Genomic DNA, 26113 nt, shown 5'->3' with positions numbered 1-26113 from the left:
ATCAAATTTGCCAAAAATGTTCGTAATAAGTAATCACCTCTGGATCTGAAGATGCATCTATGAACGAGATGATGTTGTCCATGTGCTCTTTAACCACCAATAGTTTTGGACAAGCTGGAACCATTTCTTCTTCTTCTTCCTCGTTGTCAACCTACTGATCGCCCCCATAGAACACCTTAGCAATCTCTTCCTGGCTGAGAATTTGATAGCCTGGATCACCCTCGTTGATATCTAGCCATTGTTCTAGAATGATTCTAGCCATTCTCACTGACATTATTACCAGATTGCATCAAAGTTTCATGGAAATCAGAGGTTTCAAAACCTCCTAATCGTATTCTGGTTCACTCCTGTTCAGTAACTTGGTCCAGCCATTAGCCAATGTTGTCATCTTTATCTCCTCCTTCTGTGCAGCAAAATTAAAGATGGTGGATTTGATGTTCATGTGTGCAAATTTTGAAGTGTCCTGGCTCCTCTTGTATCTTCTTTGGGATCGTTTTTGTTCTCCAAGACAACCATAATCTCTTCAAGAAACTTCTTATACAACTTCTTGCAGGCAATAATGACTCCCTGGTTTATAGGCTACATTATGGAAATGGTGTTTGGAGGAAGGAAGATACATTTTATTCTTCCATTCCTACAAACCAACTTCTCAGCATTAGGATGGGCTGTTGCATTATCAAGAAGTAAAACAGCTTTTACATCTTCAGGAGAGATTTTAAGGACCTCTTCTTGGTAGTCACTTGTAAACCAGGATTCCTTGAGCTAGAATAGATGACAGGCAACCGGTTCATAACATTCTCCAAAACGTGAGGCTTTCGTGCTCTTCTGACTATCATCAGCTTGAGGTGATGCGTGCCATTGGCATTAGCACAAAATAGGGCTGAAATGCACTCCTTGTTTAATTTGCAGCCAGTCATGCTAATCTCATGTTTGTTCACGAGGGTATTTTCGGGAACAGCACGATAAAACTGGCCAGTCTCATCTGCATTGTAAATTTGAGACAAAATAAGACCCTCGGATTCAATGACTTCATTGATGTATTTTCTGAAGGGCTCAACTTGTTCAATATCAGTGCTTCACCACGTTTGCCTGTTCATGATGCCATGGCATTTACGAAAGCACCATGGCATTACTCCTGGAACAGTATGCCCATGTGTAGTGCAAGTTTTTCAGCAGCCAACCTTAGTTCAACACCACGAACAACAATGCCACTAGACTGCTGTTGAATGAACCACTTGTAAACTCCTTCTTATTTTTAGAGGTACCTGTGGCATAGTATAATTATTAAAAGAACACGTAAGACCACAGCAATAACTTTTAATTAATAAAGGTACAAATATTTCATACTAAAACTAATAGTACATCTTCAGTGTCACACAAAGAGTTATATGAATGGAATACAAGTAACGAACATTCGGTGAATCACCTATTAAAATACAATTGTTGCTGCATGCTAGGAAATAATAGAAAATAATAATTTAATCTTTAAGATAATTGGTTTTTTGATTACATAAAATAAAAGTCTCCCAGATCTTAGAGAGAGAGAGAGAGACAATCATTTCGATTTAAATTCAGTTGGTGTAAAATAGCTTCACAACTTTCTTTAAAAAGGCATTCATATTTGAACCTGCATCTATGAAGGAGAATAGCTTTATCCCACTGGATATTATGAGTAGTGTTAATACTGTGTTGTGCTAGACCAGACTTCTGAGGTTTGTTGTAATCAATATAATATTGATGTTTCTTAATTCTTTTTTCCACAGAACGGCCAGTTTGTCCAAAATAAGAAACATCACATTCACGTGGCATTTGGTAAACGCCAGCCAAAGATAGAGATGACAGTTTATCCTTTGTAGAAGGCAATAAAGAGGAAATTTTGTTGATAGGAACATACATGGGAATCAATTGGTACTTTTTCAAAATTCTACCTATAGGTACTGAGATTCCTGGAATGTAAGGGATTGGAACTCTGCGGACTGTTGAAGAAACTTAGATATTGGAACATAAGATTCAATTATCTGTTGGATTTGATTGGGGTTGTAATTATTCGATTCCATTAACTTCTCCAGATTACTGGAGAAGGGCAAACTTTATGTGCTCTATTAATTAGAGATTTAAGAATGCCAAATTTTTGAGATGTATGGTGAGCAGACTTTTTATGAATGTATCTGCCAGTAAATGTCAGCTTTCGAAAGACGCTTGTAGATAAGGTACCAGAAGAAGTTCGAGTAAGGAGGATGTCCAAGAATAAAGTACCAGAATTTTCTTTTTCCATGGTGAATTGAATACGAGGGTGAAAGCTATTTATCTGTTGTAGAAATGTGGAAAGCTCATCTTCAGTATGTGACAAAATAGCAAAAACATCATCGACATAAAGATACCAAAGAGATGGTTGTGGATGAAAACATGGAGTCTTCGAATTGTTTCAAAAAGTAGTTTGCCAAAGGTGGAGACAGAGGGCTACTCATGGCAGTACCTTCAACTTGTTTGTAGATCTTGTTTTTCCAGCTGAAATAATCTGAGTGGATAACAAATTCGAAAATCTTTGCTATATCAGGAGGGTAATCTTCATATAATAATTTGATTGTGTCGGCTAATGGAATATTGGTAAACAGAGAAACAATGTTGAAACTGACTAACAACTCAGACTCTTTGATTTTTATATCCTTGAATTTTTCAAGAAAATCTGTTGAATTAACTCCTTCTAAATTCTTATGCTTGGCCAACTCCACGTTTCTTATAGTTTTCTTATTTCCAATGCTAAAATATAGCATTGGAACTATCAATGCTATATTTTAGCGAAAACTGAGTAAGTTTGTCTTTATTTTTGCATATATCCGAAACTGTTTGCTTTTTTGCCCTGTAATATCCGAAACTGTTTGCTTTTTCATCCTGTAAAGTTCACAAACATGAGCAACAGATGCACTACTTTCCAACTTACTTATTAACTCAAGTTTCTGTGCTATCATCCAGTTTACTTGTTTTCTTTTAACTCCAGACATATTAACTGATATTAATAATGATTAATAATGGTTTAACTAAAAATTACTCCAGCAACACTCCTAAACTCCTAAACACCATGTGTTTTGCGCTAGCAATGCTACTTATGCTATGCTACTGAACCTAAACACATGCATGTGCAAACTATTACGAGTATGAATGACATATCATGAATATGCACAAATGTATCTGAAGATGCAATTTATAAACACTGTCAATCTCTTCCGATTAACCATTGTATTATTTACTTTTTTTATTAATTATTTCATTACCTGTATTTATTTGTCAAATTATGTCTGTTAAATCCGAAGTCCATTGAATCAAGAGTTTACTGTAACAACAAACCTGACATTCTCAGTGAATGAATCAGAATGAAACTATTTTATATTTGCTGTAAAATGAAGTATGATAAAATGTGTATAATTTTAACCACCTTTGCCTTAACTTTTTGAAAAAATAATGTTGAAAAAAAAAATCATTTTGGAAAATAATACTAATCACAAGTTTCAGAAGTTAAATGTAAGATTGATAAGAAAAGGAGAAAGGAAAACTTTAAAAAAAAATTACTTACCATAGCAGTCAGAAATTTAACTATAAATTTTCAAACAATGATAGTCGGTATGATATTTGAAGGAAATAGATGTGATGGAATAATAAATAACTGCAGTTCAAAACCCAGGTTGCTTGGAAAGAAAAGCCCTGTTAACTTGCATCAAAAGATCAACCAACTCTGGAATTCAGTGAATCAAACCTATCAAAAATGTGACATTATCAGAAGTGAGTAAATGAAGTAGTGGAAGTTAGTTCTAATAGCCATAAAACTGAAAGTGTTAGGATGAATGACGTTCTGAGTTTAAACAATGGTGAAAGAAATATGAACGAGTATAAATGGTGTGATTGAAAGTAGTGGTAAGATAGCATATGCAAAAGTTAAACCTATGGACTGTAAGATAACAAGTGTGACAAATAATGAGGATGACAGTGCGATCGACCTGGTAGAGATAGCAAAGAGCAGTGAGAAAGTAATTCAGGATACAAAAGCAGAGTTGACATAGATGAGGCAACTGCAGGGTGAAATGAGGAGATTAAGGTATGTATGGAAAAGAGAGGAAGGCTAGAATAAAAGATGACTGTGAAAGAGGTGTTTGATTTAACAGTGACCACATATTGGGATCTGACTATTGGAGGTGTGGAAAATGAGAAGGTCAATACAATTTGCTTTCCAGGAGGGAGGTAGATTTAGCAGAGTGACTGAAGCACTAGATATGAGGAAGTGAGCAACAGAGTTGGTAGTGGTAGGCATGAATGATCTGGATGGCAACAAGGAGAATGTAAGGATAGATATCAGGAGGTTACTGAGGGGCCCAGGAATGATAGTGAGATGAGATGGTGAGCGAAGATTACGAAAGGGATGCCAGCTGAGATGTGCAAAAAGAAAGTAATTCATTTTGTGAATATGTGGAATGAATATAAGGAACTGATGGAGCTATAAAAGAGATGAGTTACATTATTTAAATGGATTTAGTGTGAGTCAGCTGGAGAAACTGTTGCTGCAAGAGAATGATGACTGAAGTGAATCGAAGACCTGAGGAAGCTAAAGGGGATGTATAACAGCAGGTAAGTAGATTAGGAGAGCTTGTGAAGAGAATGAGAGAAAGGGAATACAAGGCAAAAAGGGAGGTCAAAGTGAATAGGGAGACACTACATGAAAACAGTGGATGAGGGATACAGAAATGTGTGTGTACAGCAAAGGTTTGAGATGACCAGGGATGCAAGGGAAACAAACAAGTCTGAAGAGAGGTGTAATATCAGTGATGATAGAGACAAGTGAGCAAGTGGGGCAGTATGGAGGAGAAACGTCTGAGGACTGGAAGGCTTGTTACAGAATCAGAAATAAGCTAGTATGTATATTTGCAAAGTATTCAAAATAAAGAAAATGAAATTGTAGCATTAATAAAGTATATTCAGCCCAAAATTGTTGGAATAAGTGAGACATGGTTAGATGAGTATCCTGACAGGAACAGAGATGGATGATATGATGTTTTTCATGAGAATAGGTAAAATGGAATGGGGGGGGGAGAGTGCTGCGGATAGTAAACAGAGAAGTTATTATTAACAGACCTCCATGCAGTCAAGAGACTCATCACATCAGGTCCCACTCTCACAAGAATTTCTTAAGTTTTTGAGGGATAATTACTTTAAGTGGTACGTAACAGAGGCCACATGTGGAACGAAGGTCTTGGATTTCATCATCTCATCAGAAGATGTAAATGAACTGTCACATCTTCCTCCAGTGGTTAAAGTGACCATGAAGTGATCACTTGGATGGTGACCAGCCATACCAGAACTTTTTTTGAGAAAGGGTTATATGTGGAACTACAAGGAGGGTGATTATGATAAAAACTGAGGAGGTGGCTTACAGCAATATCATGGAATGAGGAATTGGATGGAAAAGAAAACATCACTGTTTGGTCTCTACTCAGGAAGTATTTGGCAGAGGCAATGACTGAGTGTATTCCAAAAGTCGGGAGATTAATTAAGGTAGGTGTAAAATAGATGAATGAAGTGAAGTATGCAATCTGGAAGAAAAAAGGCATTGTGGAGGTGGCCTAAGATGACTAAAAATCATCAGTTACATGATGAGTACAAAGAGCAAGCAAGGAAAGTAACTCTCATGATAATAATAATTATTATTATTAAGAGAGACCTCCAGGGAGTCAGAGAGTCATCGAGGGAGGCCACATACTACCCACACCAGCTATCATATTTATTCTTGACGTTATTCACACTGCTTGCACTCACAACATCCAATAGCAATTCATTCCAATCATGCACCACCCTATGAGAGAAAAAATCTAGCCCTCAACCACCTTCTTGGCAACATTTATTCTCAGCTTCCAAGGATATCCTCTTCTCCTTTCACCACCCTCCATAAATTGAAAAATTCCATCAATTGAAATCCTGTATGATCCTTTCAGACGTTTGTAAGTCCCTATCATATCACCCCTCTTTCTCCTGTTTGCTAGTATCTGCAGTCTACAAATTCTCAATCTGTCTTTATAATCAGTATTCCACAATCCTGATATCATTTTTAACACTCTCTTTTGCACTCTCCCCAATATATCAGAATCACAATGGAAACCAGGAGATCAGACATGCACAACAATAGTCCAAGTGAGGTCTTATCAAGGCCTTGTAAAGAGGCAAAATGATATCCTTATCTTTACATGTGAAGGTTTGTTTCAGCATTGCAAATATCTTTTGAGTTGTATTTGCAATCTTTGCCACATGGCTCCTGAACTTCAACTTCCTATCTACTAACACTCCAAGATCCCTAACCTCATCAATTTCTTCAAGCATAATCCCAACAATATAACAAGACACTGGATATCTAATCATGCCAAAGTGAATGACTTGACATTTACTGACACTGAACTGACATCCATTTTCCTGTGCCCACAACTCCAGCCTATTCAAATCATTCTGCAAGTACTACATATCAGCAGCATTTCTGATTACTTAACCTATCTTTGCATCATCAGCAAATAGCTGCATGTCACTTGTCAAATCATTCCCAATATCATCAATGTATGTCCTGAATAACAGTGGACCAAGCACTGATCCTTGTGGTACACCACTTGTTACCTTAAATCTTGCAGACACACATCCCATGTATACCACTTTTTGATATCTGTCAGTCAGCCATCTTGGTCGATACTTGGATACATCGGTCTCTGCATCACCCTTGTGCAATGGAATTACCATACAGTCTTACCATTCCTGTGGAATTTTCCCTGTTCTGACTCATATTAAACAGCCTGGTCAGAGAAGTAGCCAGTTCAACTAAACACTCTTTTAGCACATGTGCTGAAATCCCATCAGTCCCTAATGCTGAATTCTTATTCAGTTTCCAACAGCTCTAGTACCTCATCCTCATACACCTGAGTTTCTTCATCATAGCTTTTAACAAAATGGGCACTCATTAGTTGAACAACCTATTCTGTATCTGTAACCCTCATTCCATCAGCATTTAGAAGAATTATTCTTTCATATTCATTCTTTCTTTTATTTGCAGCATATCGATAGAATTCTTGTGGGTTGTCTTTAGCAGGCAGAGCCAGGTTCTTTTCATACTCAGACTTTGCTTTCCATAAAACAGTTGTGAATATTCTAGCATGCTGCTTATAACTTTGATAATGGACATCATGCTTATGCAAAAAGTATTCCTTCCACATCATCCTTTTCTTACGAATCTCTTGCTTAATAAGATTACACAGCCATTTGACTCCTACCCTATTTATTCTTCGAACTCTCAGGACACACTCTGATATCGCATCATTTAAGTATTCTTTAAATGCTCCCCATGCACTGTCGATATTCTTCCCATCCAGCAACCGATCCCATTTAACTGATCTCAGTATACTCCTCAGTTGGTCAAAATTTCCTGCTTTGTAATTCAGCATGTAAACTTTTCTGAATGGAACATTCATAAACTTAGTCACTTCCCAAGTGAGTGCCACATGAACACTGTCAGTCACCAAACAGAGGCAGAATAGTTACATCTTTAAACTGAAATGCCCTCTTACCCAATAATCAAATCTAAAACTCTTTGACCTCAAGTTCCTTTTGTCACATGCTGCTTGAGGAAGTTGTCCTGCAACAGCCAATAAATGCATATTCATTCTTCTCATGAGATTCTACTGCTACTCAATCAAAGGATAATTAAATTCTTCCATTACGATTACTCTTTGTATGCTCATCTTTTCTATTTGGTGATGCATTTCTTCATCAGTAGCAACCAATCCACTAGGTCTGTAACAACACCCCACTATGTAATTGATCTTGTTATATTCCACCTCACAACAGAACCTCATTGCCACATGAAAAATTGTTACTAGTATTGCAGTCATAGGTCTCAATCACAACTGGATTCAAGACATTTGATATCATCGAGAAGCCTCAAAATCTGAAAAAAAGAACATATAGGACATGTTAATAACAACAGAACAAACAACTCAGGTCTAACCCATCATTTTGCGATTACTAACCATACCATTGATTGGGATAGTAGCTCCAAGCCTTACCTAGAAGAAGATTTCTCAGTTGTAGAAATTTCAAAGAAGCCGTTGTAGTCCTCCGTTCTGGAGAAAATATTAATAGAAACCAGGGAATAATAATAGCTGACATATGGAAAACCTTAATAAAATCACTCAGTCTGCCAGAATTTAATTTCTCTCAAAACTACATAATGTGCTCTCATAACAGTGACTAACACAACACACTCCATGAGTGTAATGTTATGCTTTCTGTTTTAATGTTTAATTTATACAATAGTGTTACTCCATTTTCTCCGTACTAGCCACTTTGAGATTTTTTCTCTTACCGTTATAAGCCCTGAAGAAGCTAGATAGCCCATTGGCGAAACTTGTAGGTATTAGATGTTTATAAATCATGGACAATTAAAGATCAATATATATTTCAGTTTAATTATATGTTTGAATATAATCTAAATAATGAACATACTCTGATGATATAAAGCAAAAGGTATGTTATTTTGAGAAACTCAAATGTAAAAAAAGCTAGACTTCTAAACCATCTTACTTTCTTAAAAAGATGTAGAAACTTTAACATTATTCCTAAGTTTTAACATTCAAAGAACAATTCCACTCAAGAAGAGCGAAACGAATATATACTAAGGCAGGGTTTCTCAAACTGTGTTCCGCGGAAGGTGAATAGGTGTTCCGCGAGAAGTTCTGAAATTTGTCATTTTAGTTTTCTAAGCATTTTTCATGAATAAATATTTTATAGTAAAAATATTCCGAGGAGGATAATATTCATGAATATGTCGAAAAGCTCAGACCCAGACCACCTAATAACATCTGTGTATCGTTAATTTTCACACATCGAAACCTTTCAACATTTGTGAGAGGGAATGCTGCTGTTTATGACGGGTCATAAAAATTGCCTGCAAGCCCATTACAACAATTGGTGTCATGTCTTCTGTTCTCTTCAAATGTCAGTGACCAAGCAGCATATTTTTAAACATGGAAGTATTAATGAATTATCTTTAATTTTCACACATTGAAATCTTTCAACAATCGGGAAATAGAATATCACCGTTTATGACCAATCATAAAAACTGCCTGCAAGCCGATTACAACAATGGGCGGCGTGTTCTCAAAACTGAACGAAATAACATCTGCATTGCAAATATCAGTGACCAATCAGCAAGGAAGTAGAAAGAAAATTTTTCCACTGAAATTGAAGATCAAGGTAGTCTGTATCCGGTTCTCAAATCTATTACTACTTAATACTTTCTTCGCAAGTTTGTATTACAGTGTGTAAGTGCTTGTTCTGAAACCGGAGTGCCATGATTTTTTTAAAAGTAATAGGAATACAGAGTTAAAATCTGATATGAATAAGAGACAAGGCACTTTGTTTAATTTGGGTATTAAGAAATCTCTTATTGAAGGTGTTTGTGATGGAACAGATAGTGAGTTATCCACCTGAAGCCTACAAAGATCTCTAGGATGTACAAAAGGAGGGGAAAACTACCAGCACACAGGAGAAAAAGTCTGCATTCACTCATAAGTACTTATAATAATATTATAAATATATTTCGTGATCAGAATGGGATATGTAAATGAAAATCAGCACAAATTAATTTAATGATGTTTGTCAGAATATACTATGACATGCTACAGCATTTCATTAGTCCAGTGATTGATAACTAATTTAAATGTAATTTATATTGTCAACATGCCACACCATATACATAAGTGTACTAATACTCTTTATGATTATGCCATAATTAATTATTAATGCTTATGTTAATGTATGAACTTTAAAAAAATTTGGAAAGGTATTTACGAGTAAATTTGTTGGGACCGGGTCCTAGGAAAAAAAAAAAAAAATCAGCTAACGCTTTTTTATTCCTGTATATAGGGAGTAGGCAAGGCGACTTTTAAAAAAAGAATTCTTCTTACTCTTTTAACTAATTTTATAATTAATATCTGATTTATTTCGAACTATTTAATTTTTGTTACTGAACATTTTATCAAATCATTCTTATTACAATTGCTTTTACATTATTTGATACAGTTTAGTACTTTTCTTACAAGTATTGTTACAATTCATATTTACTTTTGTGTGTTGCAGTCTTTATTTACTATTTTGCATTATTCATTTACTTTTATATTATTCGACATTTCTTATTTATAATCTTAGTGTTTTTCATACTAAAGTTACCTTTACAACAAAATTCTATTTGTTTTTATTATAGCTCTGACAAATATTGGAATTTGAATATTATTGAAAAAATACCCATGGATTCTTGTTTAAAGACAGGAACTTTAACACAAGGAGGAGCAAGTACTTCTGCTGACACATCTACTCGTATGATTGGAGAAGATATGGAATTGCAAACTGTGGTTTCTTCAAAAACTAATATTAAAGAACAAGAGTCATCTAAGAACAGACCAAAACGGAAGGACCATGAAAGTTATTTAAATTATGGATTTACATGTATTGGCAATACACATGCTCCTGATGCAATGTGTGTTTTATGTAATAAAATACTAGTAAACAGTTCTTTGGCTCCAGCTAAATTTCGTAGGCACTTCAAAATGAAACACATTGATTACAAAGGAAAAGATATACATTTTTTTAAGAGACAATGTGACTCGCTAGAAAAATTTAAACTTCAAATGGCTACAATTGCTACAACTGAAAATGCAACAGAGGCATCTTTTAGCATGAGTTACTGCATTGCACTTCATGGTGAAGCTCATACAATTGGTGAGACGTTCATTAAGCCTTGTGTGAAAGCCACTGTATCATGCATGTTAAACGAGGTTGCTAAAAAAATAGATGCAGTACAATTATCAAATGATACTGTTTCACGCTGCATCAAAGATCTTTCTGCTGACATAGAAAAAAGAGCTAATTCATCGACTTAGACTGCAGTGAATATTCATTGCAAATGGATGAATGTACAATCTACGACTCGCTGTATTACTAGTGTTTGTTCGTTATATATTTGATAAAAGTATTGAAGATTTACTCATGTTCGAATATCTACAAGAAAAAACTACCAGAGAAGATATATTCAACTGTATTAATAATGATATTACAAAACAGGAAATCGGTTGGAAGAAGTGTATTGATATTTGTACAGATGGTGCTCAAGCAATGGAAGGAAAGATGAAGGGAGTTGTAACACGTATCCTGCAAGTAGCTACAAGAGCCACCAAAAGTCATTGTGTTTTGCATAGACAAGCACTAGTAACAAAAAGAATTCGTACATATTTAAAAACCATTTTGGATGAAGCCGAAAAAATGATCAACTATGTAAAATCTCGACCACTTCAATTCAGATTATTTAAAATTTTGTGCGATGAAATGGGTAGTGCACATAATGCACTTTTATTACATACTGAAGTGAGATGGCTATCCAGAGGAAAAGCATTAGTGAGGCTTTTTGAACTTCGTAGTGAGTTAATGGTCTTCTTGATGTCACATAATTTAGGACAAAATTTTATTGAATTATTAAGAAATTCTTCATGGTTGATGAGTCTTGTGTATCTGGCAGATATTTGTACAAAGTGCAATGAAATTAACTTATCATTACAAGGAAAGAATATTACAATTTTTAATACAAGAGATAAAATTGCATCTTTTGATAGGAAGTTGCAATTCTGGATTTCTACAGTTGAACAGAATAATTTTGATTGTTTTCCCACCTTGCATGAATTTTTGACTGAAATAAATTCTAAAGTAAATGACCAAGTATCTAACATAATTTTAGAACTTGCATGACATGCAATCAACCCTTTTGCAATATTTTCCAAAATCCAGTGAGGACAATTCCTGGGTTCTGAATCCATTTACAGTGACAGCTAAGCCAGCAGGCTTCAGCGCAAGTGCCTATGAAAATCTAATTGACTTAATTAGTGACTCTGATTTAAAACAAAAATACAAGGAACTGCCAATAAATGATTTCTGGACAAACATGTCAAAACTAGCTATTTTTGTTTTACTTCCTTTTACAACGACATATTTATGCGAGGCAGGATTTTCATATTATGCTGCAACCAAATCAAAGTCCAGGAACAGATTTGATGCTACACCAAATATGAGATTCAACTTTCTAATATTGTGCCTGATATCAAAAGAATTTGTAATTCAAATACCCAAAAACATCGGAGTCATTAAGAAATTAATTTGCAATATACATTTTACTATTTTTATGTGTTTTGTTTTTGCTAATTAATATTTGACAATAAATGATTGTTTTTTCTTAATGCTTAGATTTACTCATTTATTTTATTTATATTTACCTAACCTGCAAAACCAGCACACAGGAGAAAAAGTCTGCATTCACTCGTAAGTACTATTAATAATATTATAAATTTTTGGTGATCAGAATGGGATATGTCAATGAAAATCAAGCACAAATTAATTTAATGATGGTTTAATTAATTATCAATCATTAATAATTAATTATCACTTATTAATAATTATTAATTAACAATAAAATAAGCTAAATTACCAATTAATTATTAATTAATACATTACAAAATAACCAAGGTGTTCCGTGAATATTTCAGGATTTGTGAAGTGTTCCGTCATAGAAAAAGTTTGAGAAACCCTGTACTAAGGCATCCCTGGCCCTACTACGTGAAAGAATACAACACGTAAGATATAGAAAGTATTTTTAACTTGGGTATAGTTATGTTAAGGATACCAAGCAATTTTAAACCTGGTTTTACTCCATTTTTCCCAAGTGAGCAAACAGACAAAATGTCAAGTTTGCGCCTGCAATTTATGCAAGACTAGCTGATCCCACAGGTAGTGCAAGACCAAGGCAACTCGTGGTAGACGTGGAGCAAGCGCTGATCACTAATCTTAATATTTACCCTTAATGCCAAAACACATCTCCAAGAAGGGGATGTATGATGTTTTGTATTAAAGGCAAGGGGCCACTACCCAGACCGGTTTCGACCTTTATTGAGGTCTCATCAGTGGGGAGCCAGGCTAGAAATACCAAGATTTAGTAATGCAGAGCTTGTAAGTATTTTACCAAAACAAGTTACCATAAGGTGTTATAACCTTATTAAATAAAAATCTCAGGAGGAGATATAGATGTAGAATGTATTTTTAACTTGGGTATAGTTATGTTAAAGATACCAAGCAATTTTTTCCCAAGTGGGAAAAATGGAGTAAAACCAGGTTTAAAATTGCTTGGTATCCTTAACATAACTATACCCAAGTTAAAAATACTTTCTACATCTATATCTCCTCCTGAGATTTTTATTTAATAAGGTTATAACACCTTATGGTAACTCGTTTTGGTAAAATACTTACAAGCTCTGCATTACTAAATCTTGGTATTTCTAGCCTGGCTCCCCACTGATGAGACCTCAATAAAGGTCGAAACCGGTCTGGGTAGTGGCCCCTTGCCTTTAATACAAAACATCATACATCCCCCTTCTTGGAGATGTGTTTTGGCATTAAGGGTAAATATCAAGATTAGTGATCAGCACTTGCTCCACGTCTACCAAGAGTTGCCTTGGTCTTGCACTACCTGTGGGATCAGCTAGTCTTGCATAAATTGCAGGCGCAAACTTGACATTTTGTCTGTTTGCTCACTTGGGAAAAATGGAGTAAAACCAGGTTTAAAATTGCTTGGTATCCTTAACACAACACGTAAGAGTTGACTTAATAGAATAAACCTTTTGTACTTCCAACTTTTTGAAGTTATTTCTAATAACATAGAGAGCAACTTATAGACACTTCTAGATAAGATGATTTACAACAGTTTCAACAAAGCTTTTCTAATTAGTAAAAAACTCAAATAAAAAAATTCAACATACTATATGAAAAGTATTACAACTCCGGACCGAGCCTCCCTGATGAAAAAGTGATTTTTTACTTTTCAGACCATATATTAACACAACCAGAAACTGAAATACTTAAGAAAAGATTCAATTCCGCCATTGGCCCAGATCATATTCCTAAGGTCGACATCATCAGTAACATAGAGAAAGCACTCTCATCCTTTCCAGAAACACCGGCAAATGATCTGAGATTAAAAAGTGCTATTATCCTTTCAACTTCAAAGCCAACTAACCTAAACATAACACCCCAAGAAAACAGAGCTCTCTCAAACTTGAAAAAGGATAAGCAAATAACTATCTTAAAAGCAGACAAAGGTAATGCTACAGTCATTTTAAACACTAAGGACTACATAGCCAAGATTTCAGAATTGCTATCAGACCCATCGTATCACATATTAGAGTCGGACCCAACATGGAAGAACCATTTGGGCACTAATAACTTATTACGGAGCATGACTAGTTAATCCACAGACTTGCAACGGACTCTGAAGTCACTACACTATTGATGCCACACACAATTGTATGGAGCCCCAAAAGGCCACGAAAGTGGAGTTCAACTACGTCCGATAGTTGACGGAAGAAAAGCTCCCACATATTTATTGTCCAAACACCTCTCTAGCCTCCTAAAAGGACATATCAGAAAATCAGACACTTATATTAAGAATTCAAAGCACTTTATTGAAAAACATCTTGATCTTAAAGACAGATATTCTCGCTAGCTTGGACGTGGTATCTTTATTTACCAACATTCCAGTAGAAGAAATTATCAGTATCCTATACAATCTCTTCCCTCAAGATACAGCTCAGCTTTTTCGTCACTGCCTTAAATCTAATTATTTTAAATGGAATGAAATGATATATGAGCAACTAAATGGCTTAACTATGGGCAGTTCCCCTTCACCGCCCTGTGCAGATCTGTTCATGGAAAAACTAGAAACAGACATCCTCTCAAAATTAGACCAAAACCTTTAGTGGTGGAGGTATGTAGTTGATGTCTTCATAATTTGGAGGGACACAAAAACAGCTCTTTTGGACTTTTTAACCAAAATTAATTCTTTTCATCAAAAAATACAATTCACTTTGGCTGAAAAAAGATAATCAACTACCATTTTTGGATACTCTAATCAAGAAACTAGCAGGCTACCGCAAACCAACACACAATGGACACTACCTTCATTTCAAGTCAACTCACCATATTTCCCAGAAGCTCAGCATAATACATATGCTCAAAAATAGAGCTACAAACATCATCTCAGAAGAAAAACAACTCTATGATGAAATTACTCATAAAGTAATTCCCAAAATTCACGCAAGATTTAAATTTAGCGCCATTTGTGCGGTAAAGTGTTGCCAACGAGAAAAAAAAGACTGCCTGACAGCTGACAGTTCAGGGTTATTAAAAATGGAGCGCTACACGAAAGAACAATGCATTTTCATTGTTGAGCAATATTTTAAAAATAATGAAGGTTTGGCAGTTACAGTTCGCAATTTTCGTATACAAAATATGGTCGGAATAGTGATTTAACTTCATCAACTGTGAAAAGATTAATTAAAAAATTCAAGGAAACTGGATCAATTAGTTATCTTATACACTCTGCCCGTCCTTCAACAAGTCGTTCAACAGAAAACATCGAAGCAGTTCGTGAGAGTGTTGCTGAGAGTCCAGGAACATCAATTCCGCACCGTGGTCTTGAATTGGGCATTTTGAGAAGCTCTCTACAGCGTATTCTCACGAAAGATTTTCATCTTTATGCTTACAAAGTTCAATTGACTCAAGAACTGAAGCCTACTGACCACACACAGCAAAGAGAGTTCGTTGAATGGATTATGGAACAACAATAAGTGGTTGCTTATTTTACGAACAAAATCATCTTCAGCGATGAGGCTCATTTTCATCTTGATGGCTTTGTTAATCGACAAAATTGTCGCATTTGGGGTTCAGAAAATCCACGAGTGATTGTTGAGAAACAAATGCATCCACAACGTGTCACTATTTGGTGCGGATTTTGGGCTGGAGGCATCATCGGTCCATTCCTCTTCGAAAATGCGGATGGTAAGGCAATAACAGTTAATGGTGCTCGCTATTGCGACATGATAATCCAGTTTTTTGTGCCTAAATTGCAAGATATGGATATGGATGACATGTGGTTTCAACAAGATGGTGCCACATGCCATACAGCCCAAGAAACAATTCAATTACTGCATGAGTCATTTCCTGGCGGTGTAATTTCCCGTTTTGGTGATCAGAATTGGCCGCCCAGATCATGTGATTGAACAGCATTGGACTTTTTTCTTTGGGGTTTTTTGAAATCTAAGGTTTATGCCAACAAGCCCACGACCACCCATGCCTTGAAGGAGGAAATTGAGCGCTGTATCAACGAAATTCAGCCACATTTATGCAAAACGGTCATGGAAAATTTCGACAAAAGAGTGCGTATGTGCCAGCAAAGCTGTGGAGGTCATTTATCCGATATGCTATTCCATGCATAACTCTATACTGTATACTTTATGAATCAATAAGAAATTACAATTTTTAATTAAAAACCTGTGTTTTCTATCAAAATTACTTCTTGCGTGAATTTTGGGACACCCTGTATATCAGAGACATTAATAAAAAATGGCTATCCAAGGAATCTAATCAACAAGTTTCTTCAGAAAAATCCCCCACAACAACAACAACCTGCCATCACTCAATACAGTTCATCCATTCTTTATGCATGCACAGTGTCTGAAAAGATCGCAAAATTTTTAAATCTTTCAACATCAGAATTGCGTTCAAACCGGTCAAGATTGTCCGTCACATTTTAAGATCGTCAAAAAGACATTAATCCTTTTTTCAAACACGCTTGAGTATTCAACATCCCATGTGCTTGTGGTCTAAACTATATAGGACAGACGTCAAGAAGCCTCAAAATCCTCAAAATCCGAAAAAAAGATCATATAGGAAATGTTAATAACAACAGAACAGACAACTCAGGTCTTGCCCATCATTTTGCGATTACTAACCATACCATTGATTGGGATAGTAGCTCCACGCTTTATCTAGAAGAAAATTTCAGTTGTAAAAATTTCAAAGAAGCTGTTGTAGTCCTCCATTCTGGAGAAAATCTTAACAGAAACCAGGGAATAATAATAGCTGACATATGGAAAACCTTAATAAGATCACTCATTCTGCCAGAATTTAATTTCACCCAAAACTACAGAATGTGCTCTCATAACAGTGACTAACACAACACGTGTTCTGTTTTAATGTTTAATTTATACAATAGTGTTACTCCAATTTCTCTGTACTAGCCACTTTGAGTTTTTTTCTCTTAACGTTATAAGCCCTGAAGAAGCCGGACAGCCCCGTTTGCAAACTTGTTGGTATTAGATGTTTATAAATCATGGTCAATTAAAGATCAATATACGATTCTAGTCTCATTGATTATATTACTATTGAATGTGATATCTTCATGCTAGTTCAGGATAAAAGAGTATACAGGGGATTTGAAACAGAAGTGATAGCATTTAGTTTTCAGCAGGATGAAATTGAATATCACATTAAAAAGTTTTATATGAAATGAAATTTTATATGTGAAAGTTGCAACTTTCAGAGTTGAATCATAGACTCAAAGACAAAAACCAAACCTTTGGATACTCTCAGTGGTAGATTCTGAAGAAAACATTGATTCAGCAAGAGAGACATGTGGTGAAGGTATCTGCAAGAATATAAAATCAAAACTCCATGATGGAATCAGGAAGTTAAAGACAACATGGAAAAGAACAAAGAATATCAAAAGATTCTAGCAAGTCAGCATGTGCTCAGTGAGAGCACCAAGAAAAATGTAAGCAAGTAAAGCAATGTGTAAAACAAAAGTCATCAGAAGACTTTGATAAAACGATCTGGAGGCAAATGAAAACGCTCAGAAATTGAGGTAAAAGTACTGTAAAATGAACCCAAGATGACAAAGGTGACAAGAAAACTAAAGATATTCCTAGATATCAGATATAATTACTTTGAAATATTGTTAAAGAAACAAGCAGTGACAGAACAGTGATAGGAAATTTTCAGGAGGAATGCAATCAGGATATTAATATGTGATATAGAAAAAGAGCCATCAAAAATCTAAAATGCACAAAGGCAACTGGAGTAGATGATATTTGGGTTGGCACATTAGGACAAGTCAATTTCCATTAAGCTTTGCTATCAGTATCTAAAATAGGAAATACAAGAAATGTAGGTTTCAGAAATTCTAAATTGCTGAATAATTATGCTGACTACACAGAAGTTTCTTATAAAGTCACTATGCTCTCTTTCACACTAACATTCAGTTTCTACTATTACAATTTTTATTATAAGGGTATCTATGTGGAGTCAGGGGACTCGTTGTGGGAGACCCATACTAAACATTATTCACACAATGCCTATCCTGCCTCTACTTAACTCATTCCCTCTCAGGACACTCCCTCTGGCAATCCATTTTGCTTATTCACCAATGTCCAAATCAAGTCCAACACCCCTCTCTTATGCTTGTCAACTAAACTCTGCAACCTGCACACCTTCAATCTATTCACAGGAAGACACATTTCATAGATCTGCCAGGAGCAGCTTGTCACTCATCTCTAGATCATCTCTACCACTTCTTGATCCCCATGAAATCCAGGTTACCAAATCTGTACACAGCAGTCAAGATGTAGCAGAATCATAGCCTTTTAGAAACTTTTAAAGAGGAATAATAATCTTCCTATGTTTACTTGTCAATGGTCTTCAATATCCAAGCCATCCTTTGAGTTATTTTGCAAACCTTTGCAACATCCCCTCTGAACTTCAACTCTGTCCATCATCGTCACCCTTCACTAATGACATCAATTTCCTGCAATCCAATACCATCAAGTGACACAACGTGTGGATATTTTAGTCCCAAAGTATATAAGCTTACATTTTGTGACATGAAAGTGATAATTTATGAAATTACATGAAACCGATAACCCTTATCCTTTTCCCACACTGCCAACTTATTAAATTATCCTTTACTGCCCTCCACAGTTCTGCACATTCTTGTAGCAAAGGGGCTGCCATGCCATCCAATCCCACTGCTCTATTGGCATTAACATTTTCTAGAAATTATTTCCATCACTGTTCAAAGCTGGCACTAATTTCTCCACTCTTCAAAGTCTGTTAAAACTGAACAAATACTGTACAGCATCTTTACAACATTCCTTGATAGTTCAATTCCAAACTCACAGAACAAATTTTTCTTCCTCTTCATTCATTTCTTCATTTGAAAAGAAATGAAAGGGAAATCTGGGAAAGATGTTTCTTTACAAACTCTTTAAAAAAATACTCTGCTCAGTACAGGAGAAAGCTATAATTTGCAACAGGTTATATATTTTATGCTACTAAATGTACCACAGGTTAAACTACAAACCTCTTGTGTATGAAATTACTATTAAAAAAAAAAAGATAAAATATTTATAACTGTTTACTCTTTGCAGAAATAATTTAAGCTTCAGTATACAACCATTTGACAAAAAATTGGATCAGCCATTTCCTGGAAAGATTCCATACTGATCTGATATTAAAGTATAAATAATAAAAATTCAATTCAGTCCGCACAGTTAGTCTAGTAGCTGTGCGCTTTGCAACCATATGCCTGTTGAAGGAGCGTCCTAGGTTCGATTCCCATTGGTGACGTGGGGAGCTGAAGGATCTTCCTAAGCCGTAGCCAAGTTAGCCAGTCTTGGGCGTGGACAGCAGGGTTTTTCCCCATTTATTCTGGGGTTTTTTATCCCACAAAGCAGGCAAACTGGCTTGAGAACTCAACACTACAGGACATAGGATACACCAGTGCCTAGGGCTGACCACCTTATCCTGAATGGTTTGAGGTTCGATGATTAATAAACCCTCGACACAGCAAGGTAAAAAGAGAGTATAACGAAGATGAGATAATAAAAATTCATTCATTACACATATCTTAAAAAATTAAGATGTCAGTTGAATTATGTAAGTACCAAAGCTCAAAACAGAGGTGCAGTTTCTTTTCAAACATATCACATCACCCATGAAGTTATTATTTGAAGCTTGGAATGGCTTCAAAGAGTACTGTGATTTGTTTTGAGAGCAAGGAAACTGTACTACCTAACCTTTAGCTCATATTAATATATTTCTGTGCTAAATACATGACAGAATTATAACAATTCAACAAGTAGTGAAACCATCCTCCAGTACAAACATGCACACAAAAATATAATTATGAATTAACTTTATGTGAAAACAAATGTTCACATATGTATATGAATCCATTATGAATGAAATAAGAATAATCTTTGTTACTTATCAAGAGAGATTCAGAAAGGGAAATGTTTAACGAGTAGCTTTATAAATTTAAATTATTTAAATTATACATTTTTGGTCGTTTTATAATAGAAATACAATTTTATTAATACAGACAAGTATTTTACAATAAAAACATTTATTCAAACCTACCAGTTTTGGGGAAACTGGTAGGTTTGAATAAATGTTTTTATTGTAAAATACTGGTCTGTATTAATAAAATTGTATTTCGAGTAGCTTTATGCTCTTGTACATCCTCAGATTAAATTAGAAAATTAGAAAAAAGTATTAACAGAGAGATTTCTAAATTAATAACTATTATATATAGAGAAGAACTAGATGTTGAATAAAGCATCAAGACATCAGATGCATGGCTCATTGTGGGGATGCACTGAGTAACCTCTTGTCTTCAGACAATGACAATCAAGATAAAGAAGGAGTAGCTATAGTATGCAACACTAAATATGAGACTAATCTCTTAAATGGCAGGCAATATCAAGTAAAGTGATATGGGCAAATATGAGAATGGAGAACTGGACAATGAGACTTATTTGTGTCTATGGTCCCACAAAAGGTTCTACTAAGGTAGAAGTAGAGGAATTTTTTGAGGCTTAAGAAAAAACAACTGACACGATCAAAAAGAAAAAGTAGGACCTTGTTGGGGATCTAAATAGCAGAGTAGGAAATTATTGTCAGACATACAAAAATATTTTGGGAAAATTTGTAGAAAAGAGCAAAACTAATAATAATGGCAAATACCTGTTGGATTTCTCCACAGGACATGGTTATTACTAACAAATTGTTCCAACATAAAAATGTGCAAAAATTAACATGGAGAGAAGAGACAAGAAATAAGAAAAGTCTCATTGAGTATTTTATTGTTGATAATGATGTTTTCTCCCTGGTGAGAGACACTAGAGTGTACAGAGGATTTGAAATTGGAAGTGATCACAAGTTAAGTTGAGCAGGATAAAATTCAATTTTATATTGAAAAGAGGGACATGTAAGAAAGTTTTCAAGTGAATTAAAGTTGAGCAGCTCTCAGATGTGAATTGTAGACTAAAATACACAAACATTATTGAAGAAAATGTAAGAGTTTGAGAACAGGAACAAAACCTTGAAGATTCAGTGACAAATCCTGAAGAAAACATTGATTGATTCAGCCAGAGAAGGCGTGTACTGAAGTTGCCTGCAAGGATAGCAAAATCAGAACTCCATAGTAAACAAGGAAGTTAAGGAGGCAGTGAAGGAAAAGAAGAAAGCATATCAAATGTTCCTAGCAATTAAGTTAGCATTCACTAATCTATATAAAACACAATGAATTAATAAAAGACCTGACAAGTTTCGTAGGTCGTTTCACTTATATCTACAGAGGTAAAAGGTAACTTAAAGTTTAAAACACAAAGAAAAGAAAAATTATTAGTAATAGTTCATGCTATACAATTGTAGCCATCTGACTATTCATCATCATCATCAAATTCCTGCCATGTACCCTCAAGGGGTGTACAGGATATGACAGTACTACATGAAAAAATTACATCATTACTAACTTCCTATCTACAATTTTCCTCCAAATCAGTCTGTTACTTGTCAAGACTCCAACATTATCAGATCTTATATTTCTATCGTCTAAGGCACTTTGTACCGTATCAATCCACCTATATCTTGGTCTTCCTCTGGGTCATTTTCCTGCCAACCTGACAGAAAACACTTGTTTTGCTAATCTTTCCTCTCCCATTCTATTTAAGTGACCATACCACTTGAGATTAGCTCTGCTAATGCATTTCTGGATGCTGACAATGTCAAGTTCTTTCCTAATATCCTCATTTTTAATATGATATTGCCATTGATGCCATCTGTTCACGCCTCTAATCTTTCTCAGGACTCTCATATCTGCGGTCTCTAGTCTTTGGTCAAGTGTTTTACTCTGACCCAGCTCTCAGATCCATAAGTTAAAACTGGTTTGAACACTGTCTTGCATACAGCTAATTTAGTGTTCCGATTAATTTCTCTCTTATTCCATATGAATTTATTCAAATCACTTCCCACGATACCAGCTTTGCTGATTCTGTTGTCTATTTCTATATTTAATTTACCATCTTCAGTAAAAATTGTGCCTAAGTAGCTGAAATATTTTACTTGTTCCACAGGTTCTCCATTCACAACACAGTTGACATTTTCAATGATTCTGCCTATTTTCATTGTCTTTGTCTTTTTATTGCTGACCTTCATACCATATCTATTACAACAGCTATTCAATTTAGACAGAGAATCTTGCAGACTTGTAGCGGATTTATTTAGAAGTATAACATCATCCGTATAAAGCAAAGAGCTGACATTAACATCTCCAATTTTTTTGATATCAGGTTTAATACCACTTTCCTTCATAATGTGATCCATATAGATAATGAATAACAGATAGGATAATGTACATCCTTGACTCACACCAGATTTAACATTAAACCATCTCCCTGTACTTCCTTCAATTCTAACTGCTGACTTACAACTCAAATAAAGACTAAGTATTGCTTGATACAATGCCCCATTGACACCATATAACTGCAGCGTATTGAATAGCTTCTCTCTTCGCACCTTGTCATATGCCTTTTCCAAATCGACAAAACTTAAATACAGATCTTTGTTATATTCCCATGCTTTCTCAACTATTTGTCGTAAAGTGAAGATCTGATCCTGACAGCCTCTATTTGGCCTGAATCCAGCTTGTTCTTCACCAATCTTTTCTTCCACAATTCTTCTCAACCGTTTCTCAAGTATACTTGCAGAGATCTTGCCAGGAACACTCAGTAGGGAAATACCTCTGTAATTCTCACATTCAGTTTTATTTCCCTTTTTATATATGGGTACTATGAGAGCTCTACTCCAATCATCGGGAATTCGTCCCTCTGTCCAGGCTTTCTGAACTATGCAGTGCAGCCACTGTAAGACTTTTATACCACCATACTTCAGCATTTCTTGTTGAATATCATCTACTCCTGCTGCCTTTCCACATTTCAAGCTATTCATGGCTTTTTCTACTTCAGATATGGATATGTATTCCTGACTGCATGCCTGGTCAGTATTTTTTATCACTATGCTGTCATCACTGCTTGTTTCATTTAGCAGTTTTTCAAAGTAATTACTCCATACTTCAAGGATATCTTTTTCTCCTGTTTTCATGTCACCTTTATCATCTCTAACTCCTTTTACAGCACTCTTTCCTCCATTCCTAAGCTTTTTCAACAACCTCCAGAATATTTTGCCACCTTCTTGATATTTATTTTCTATATTCTTGCCAAAGTCCTCCCATGACTTTTGTTTAGCTAGTTTTACACACTGTTTAGCTTTCTTACATTTGTCTCTGTATTCTGTAAAAGTAAAAGCTGACTTATTTGCCAGGAACTTTTGATATGCTTTCTTCTTTTCCTTCACTGCCTCTTTAACTTCCTGTGTCATCAGGGAGTTCTATTTTTTTATCCTTGCACACAACCTCACCACATGCCTCTCTGGCAGAATCAATCAATGTTTTCTTCAGAGTTTGCCACTGAATCTCCAAGGTTTGATTCCTGTTCTCAAACTCTTTTATTTTATTTTCAATAATCTTTCTGTATTTTAGTCTACAGTTCACATCTGAGAGCTGCTCAACTTTTATTCGCCTTAAAACTTTCTTACATGTTATTCTTTTCAATATGAAATTCAATTTTATCCTGCTCAAGACTAAATAGTGATCACTTCCAATTTTAAATCCTCTGTACACTCTGGTGTCCTGCATCAGGGAGAAAACATCACTATCAACAATAACATAGTCAATGAGATTTTTCTTATTCCTTGTCTCTTCTCTCCATGTGAATTTGTGCATATTTTTATGTTGGAACATGGTGTTAGTAATAACCAGTCCATGTCCTGAGCAGAAATCCAACAGATATTTGCTATTATTATTAGCTTTGCTCTTTTCTCCAAATTTTCCCAAAATATTTCTGTATGTCTCACAATCATTTCCTACTTTGCTATTTAGATCCCCAACAAGGACCAACTTTTCATTTTTCATTGTGTCAGTTGCTTTTTCTAAAGCCTCAAAAAATTCCTCCACTTCTATCTTAGTAGAACCTTCTGTGGGACCATAGGCACAAATAAGTCGCATTGTCCAGTTCCCCATTCTCATATTTGCCCACATTACTCTACTTGAGACTGACTGCCATTCAAGAAGATTAGCCTCGTATTTTGTGTTGAATACTATGGCTGCTCCTTCTTTTCCTTGATTGTCATTGCCTGAATATAACATTTTGTATTTATTGCTCAGAAAGATCTCACCAGTTTTGGTCTTTTTTGTTTCAGTCACCCCTATTATATCGATCTGGTACTAATCTAATTCCTCAGCTAGCTCCATTTCTTTGCCATTCAGGCTTCTTACGCTGATAGTACCGATCTTTAACTCTGGTGATGTTGAGTTGGGGTTTGTTTTCAGATTTGTTCCAGTAGCTGACTTTTCGCTGTTCGCCCTGGTTTCCTGGCGAAAACAACGGGGGGCCTTGTTTAACCGGGCGACGTCCCATCCGGCATGAAATTTTGTCATGTTGTACCATCATTTTTTATTTTGGTTTAACCAATAAGAATACAATTTGGTCGGCTAAATCCCAAATTGCCAGCCCATCCTCGTTCATTCAGTATCAAAGTAGATACCCAACAGGGTGCACCACGAGAAGGTGAGGATTGGACATTAGGTCAGAAGCCCTGGTCAGTTCTTCGCATTCCTTTAAAGGTTATGTGGAGGTCTCCTCTCAGTTATACAGCTTTGACCCTTAAGTGCCCCCTCTGACTATTCATAAAATTAAAAATCAGAATGCAGATTCAAAGCAGTGCTGAATTTAAACAATGCTGGATGATGCCATGTTCTGTTGTTCACATTCATAATGTCTGAGGTCTGACTGAGGTATATTTTTTATTAAAGCTGACCAAACTTGGTGGAGAATTAATCCTTGATGTTTATTGCATTGTGTTGGTATTTTAAGCATGTTTGCAGCTTCTTTAAATTTCCTTATATAACAGTTTTTTTCTATGTATGACATGTTTATTTTCTGCCAGAGTACATTGTGGCCGGTGGAAGTGGCATGGAAAGTTAGACTTGATTTGTGTTCTCTTCTGTTTTTCACATCCTTTTGGTGTTCATTCATGCGAATTTCCCCAGATCTTCCTGTCTGTTCTACGTAGCAGATGCCGCAAGAAAAATAAATTTTGTGAACACCTGGTTTTTTTAAAGATTGATGAGGAGGTTTCGGGGGATGTAGAAATCTCGAAATTTTTTCCAGTGGCAGAAAGGCTACTTTGATGTTATATTTGTTAAGTAATTTAGCCTATTTGTCTGTAACATTTTTGATATATGGAAGCGTGATAGCGTTTTGGAAATCTTTTTTCTGAGAGATACTTGTAAGAGGTGTGTGGAGGATATTTTTGATAGTATTGGTTTCATAACCATTCTTTAGAAAGATATTCTAATTCTTCATTTCTCTGTTTTTCTGTGCTGGAAATGTTATACGCTTTGTCCCTTAGGGTTTTTATTAGACCTATTTTTTGCGAAGGGTGGTGGTGGTGTGAGGCCGCATTAAGAAATCTTCCTATGTTGGTGGGTTTTCTATATATTGAGAAAGAAAGTTTATTATCCTTTTCATTGACTTCTAATAGAATGTCTAGAAAAGGCAGTTTCCTAAGTTCTTGTTCTAAAATAAATTTAATATTGTTACAAATTATTTAGGTAATCATTGAAAGCAATGAGTTCATCTGTTGTTATTGGCCATATGATGAATATATTGTCTGCATAGCATAGCCATATTTTTGGTTCTTTATGATAATTGTTTAAAGCATTATTTTCAAAGTTTTCCATAAATAGGTTAGCTAAAGCCGGAGA

The 26113-nt window shown here is 35.3% G+C and overlaps 1 protein-coding gene across 5 annotated transcripts in view; it reads right to left on the bottom strand.

Moving 5' to 3' along the window:
• MetRS-m (Methionyl-tRNA synthetase, mitochondrial) overlaps positions 1 to 26113 on the bottom strand; it is a 392083-nt gene that overhangs the window by 202461 nt on the left and 163509 nt on the right. The gene's annotated exons all lie outside the window — the stretch shown is intronic.

The sequence above is a fragment of the Typopeltis vanoorti genome, chromosome 22 (assembly GCF_054136105.1).
Source record: "Typopeltis vanoorti isolate ZY-2024b chromosome 22, IOZ_Tvanoo_1.0, whole genome shotgun sequence".
In the NCBI taxonomy this organism is placed as follows: domain Eukaryota; kingdom Metazoa; phylum Arthropoda; class Arachnida; order Uropygi; family Thelyphonidae; genus Typopeltis; species Typopeltis vanoorti.
Note: the sequence above shows the minus strand (reverse complement) of the source record. Positions and strands in the feature narration are given on the sequence as shown.